Below are 5202 nucleotides of genomic sequence, written 5' to 3' on the forward strand. Positions count from 1 at the left end.
AAAAAAAAACAAAAAACAAAAAACAAAAAAACTTTATCTAATTCATAAATTTGGAATAATTAACTCCATTGCTCTGTTGATAAAAATTTAAGTAAAATACTTTAGAAAACATATTAATATAGTTTTCATTAACAATTTTAATCTGTTTGGTAGAACAGGTGATAAATTATTTGACCTGTAAGTCAGTTGAGAAAATAAAAATCATTGCTGAAAGATTAACCTTTGTGTGAAAATATAACTGGTCATATAAATTAGGACATAAGTAAATAAAATATAACATACATTATATAATTTTCAACTGTAATAAAATCAGAGAGATAGCATATATTTTTTCAAGTCAAATATTAAACGAATATAAGCTGCCCAAGGCTTAAATAGGATTAAAAAACTACCTTGGCATTTTTATACATGCATTTTAAAAAACTAAGTGTATTTTTAAATTCTTCACATAATTTTAGTTTTTTTTCCATTGTCTGCTGCCCACTCCTGATTAAGTTTTCTAGAAGAACAAAGGCAGTGAGTGCTCTAACGATAGGACAGACTCAGGAGAGCACTCACACAGAGGCCAGGTAGCCCCACTGTGCCTGGTTGCTGGCAGGAGGGCAGGTGAGGCCTGGAGCTGCTCAGTTTAGAAGCCTTAACCTCAGAAAGCAGAAGCAAGGATGAAGCTCCAAGTTGAAAGGCCTGGGAGCTCCTGGAAAGGTTGCTGGTGTGAGTTCCTGTTCAAAGGCTGAGGAATCTAGAATCCAGTTCTTTGATGACATCAGAAAAAAAGCTCAAGAGGAATCCAGTTTATGCTCACGCGAGTTCTGGGCCTCCAGGCTACTGGATGCTCTGACAGTCGGTGTTACTTTCTCCTTTGATTTTTCTGACCCACACGTCAATCATCTCTGAAAGCACTCCCACAGACTCCACAATATATGTGCTTTGCCAATATTCTAGACATCTATCAACCCAGTCAAGTTCACATCCAAGATCAAATATGATAGCTGTATTCTGTGCTAATCTCACAACCTAGACAGCAAGATCAAGCATCACAGCTGTATTCTGTGTTAGTCTTATAACCTAGAAATCAAGGTCATTATTTTAAAATTCTTGTTTTCTTTCAAATTATAGCCATGCATATGTTTATAGGTTTGTCTTCTTCTTCTGTTCTGGGAAATTTATAAATTCTCTCAACTTATATGAACCTTTTTAATAGAATAATCAAGACATGAACCATATTAAATTTAAGTGAATTAATAATAGAATCCGTAAGTTTGCACTTGAGGACAGTTTATTATATATCCTCCTTTTTGCTTACAAAATACTTCAGATTGCAGAATGAAGACTAGGAAGACTAGGGAGCTGTTGGAATTTATTATTTGATTTCTCCATGATACATTATGTGTTGTCTTGTTAGCACTTGTTCTATTAGATTGAAGAGTCATGCTTAGGCCATGGTTTAAATTATTAACTTCTTTTTTGTTTGGTTAAGAATCTTTTACCAATAAATGATTTCTTTATTTCTAAGAACAAGGAAGTTATACGTGATGTAAAGATCATATCTTTCAATTCAAGTATACTTAGGATTCATTTTTAAAGCATATCTGAAAATTCAGTAAATTTTTTTCCAAGTAATTCAGGAAAGTTGTTCAGCCTTAATTCTTTATCAGAGAAATGCCCATAACATTTTATTTACACTAAAATAATTAAAATTCAAAAGACTGAGAACACCTAACCTTCCTGTCATATGCTGAGCAAGTGAAACTTTAAAGGATTTCTTGTGTGATTATAAAATAGTACAACTACTTTGATAAACAGCTAGAGTTTCTTATATAGAAGCATACTTTACCAACAACCCATCAATCTAGTCAGATTGATATCCAAGATTAAATATCATAGCTGCTTTCTGTGCTAATAGAAATCAAGGTCATTATTTTAAAATTCTGTTTTTGACTCAAATTGTAGTCAAGCCTGTATTTATAGCTTTCTAGTCATTTCCTGCTCTGGGAAGTTTATGAATTCTCTCTTAACTTATGCATATCTACCCATTTATGTAGTAATTCCACAGCAAGATATTTACACACAGTGTTGAGGTTTGTCTACAAAAAACTATGTGCCAAAATATTTAGATCAGTTTTGCTTAAGTATAATAATGCCACAGTGGAAACTGTCTACAGAAAAATAAATGAACAAATTTTGATATAGTCATACCTTGGATATTGCTCACCAATAAAAAGAAATAAAATGCAAAGGCAACATGGATGAATCACAGAAGAATCACATATGTACATGTGCTCTATAGACAACTGACATAAAGGAAGGCATATACAAAGCCAGCACAGAGAGACAGAAAACAGAACAGTAGAGACCTTTGTTGCCATGCTGCAAGGAAGGGGAATTATTAAAGTAATAGAATATTCCTTTATTTTGTAATGTATGTATAGTTATTTGTCCAAATATATTAAAATCTATGAATCTTACTAAATATAAAGTATGCCTCACTTAAGAAATCTATTATATACATTTTTAAAAAAATCACTGTTCTGTTCTCATCCAGGAGAGCTAGCAGGCTCGGACAGAGAAGGAACAAACCGTGGCACAGTACAGTACTAGATTATTTTGTGCACTGGGGCCTGAATCCAGGGTCTTTCATAGTGAGACAAGCACTCCACCACTAAGCTATACCCTAAGACCTCTTTTTACTTTTTATTTGAAATAGGGAGTCATTAAGTTGACTAGCCTGACCTTGCACTCACTCTGTCACCCAGGCAGGCTCCTCCTACCTCAGCATCCTGAGTAGCCTGTGCCTCCAAGTCAGGTAGTATTGGAACTTTTTATTGTTTTATACGGCAAAGGTTTATTTGGTTACTAAGCTATATAAGGTATATGAATTATATATTTCGTGTACTGTTTTGCATTTATCAACTATTATATTTGATAAAATTTCCTTATTTTTACTTTTCTGAAAAGTTTGTTTGGTCAAGAGTATTTGTTTAGGAAGTTTGGAATAACCTTAGTTAACCTTGTCCTTGAACTTGATCTCAGAGAAGATTTGAGTGTTGTCGTTTGGTTTTTTTTTGTTTATTTGTTTGTTTTTCAGAAAAGATCTTTCTGTAACCCCAGCTGTCCTGGAACACTCTGTGTAGACTAGGCTGAATAATACAGAGATCAGAGATTTGCCTGCCTCTGCCTGTGCCTCTGGAGTGCTGGGACTAAAGGCTTGTGCAACCACACCCAGTTCGGAGTTGTTTTTTTTTTTTTTTTTTTCAAAATGACATTTTATTTTATTTATTTATTTAATAACCACATGATTAGAAGAAGCATTTCATTACAGCTCTAACATATTCAATAACAATTTCCAGAGCAAACATACATCTCTTTAAAAAGTGGCTGTATATTTTTAGGTTCACAGTTGAATTGATACAGTTACACAATATTGAACTCAGTATAAACCCTGTAAGACATAAAATTGAATGAGTTTTTAACCTTGAAAAAAGATCTCCATTTCATTTTAAAATATGCTGTTTCCTGCAGAAAGGCTCATTTTTAATGCTACTAACACTTAGATGCTTGCACATGCGTCTCTAATCTCTACGTATCTGATTATTAATAGTCATGTTCATTTACACTCAGATCCTTGGCAACTGAGTATGGATATAAAGTAATCATGTAGATTTCAAAGGTAACGTTTATAACCTCTACTAATTAATATGAAGTAAATTTTTATGTTTCTTCCTCAAATATAACTCATTTTTTATTTGTTGATTTTTTTTGTGCGTATATCATACAGAAAATCCCAAACAATCTTATTCACCTATGTACCCACTTCCCAAATGGCATCCTCCCATAGCACCCCCCACTGGAGCCCATATACTCTGTCATGCCTGTTACTCTCCACTGTGTTGTCAGTGCCCCTAGCCATTCCCCAGTGTTTGTCCATTGCTAGTCACCCTATCGAGAGATCCTTCTTTCAGGAAGATCAGCTGTTCCTCATCTAGCAGCATCAACTGTCACTATTCCTTTAGATAAGATCGGGGTCTGCTGTTCATTTTCCCAGTTCTATGCTGGGTTACTGTCTGGGAGTCTCTTGGGCCACCCTGGCCAACAACTCAAAGGAAGGTATTTCCTGTCTGGCATTGTTTCTTGTTATGTGGCCTTTAGCTATACATAGGGACTCTTAAAAAATTATGTTGACCCTTTTAATTTTTGGATATACTTTCCTTTTGGGTGTTTAAGACCATAGAGTTGGTCCAGATAAACCAACCTATTTTCATTCCTAAGGCCATTTGAGGATCTGTTCCTCAGGTGTCACCTGGGCATGGGAGGAGCCCCTGACTCCTTTCTTTTACCAGTTCCATCTATGTGAAGATACGTCAAAGGTCCTACTCAACCATGACTGGCTTTGCTTGGAAGCATGGAAGAAATGATTCCTCTGTGTTGACCCTCCTCTTTGTAGAAGGAACACTGATTCAAGTCCACCTGGTGGGGTCTCCATGGCCAATTTGATCAAGAGGACAGGTGATTCACCACAGTTACAGGACATTTTGAGAGATGCTCATAATCACCTGGAACTTAGTCAACCGAGGAGGGCAAGGAGCAAAAAACTGTCCTTTATGTCCATCTGACCAAATTAGTATAGGCCTCAAAGAATGTCTGTTAAGCATCCAAGAAGGTTAATTCCACCAGTCTGGTACTTTTAATTACCATGTGCCATGTAGCTAAAGCTTGAGCAAAGACCAAACACGCTCAGATAAACCTTGCCTATGATATTTCTTGATCTTGTTGTATGTATAATTTATCTGCAGGTGGTTGGACTAATATGGTTCCCGCTGGGTTTTTTTTTAAAAAACTAGCTAGGCATTATTTATCTCTGACATTGTCTAACCCTTCCACCATGGTTTCCCCATTTAAGGTGTCCCCGTTTTTCCCATTTCTCCCTTAATACCATCCTCCTACGGCCCCACTTCTCTTGAGCTCCTTTTTTCTGCTTATCCCCTAGGTTCTGTGTATAATCTTCCTTCCTCCCTGCCCTGAAAATAACCCCATTTATATCCATATCTCCCTTATTAACACCTGTTTCCTACTATTCTTCTTTTTCAGACTCTTTCTTTTCCTTTACCTCCTGGCTCCTTTTCATTATCCTGGTTCCTATAGTTATGTCTGGATATATTCACTTATCAGGATTTGGTGCTAGGATCCACATATGAGGGAGAACAT

Source organism: Nannospalax galili, unplaced genomic scaffold (assembly GCF_000622305.1).
Source record: "Nannospalax galili isolate Female #2095 unplaced genomic scaffold, S.galili_v1.0 scaffold189, whole genome shotgun sequence".
In the NCBI taxonomy this organism is placed as follows: domain Eukaryota; kingdom Metazoa; phylum Chordata; class Mammalia; order Rodentia; family Spalacidae; genus Nannospalax; species Nannospalax galili.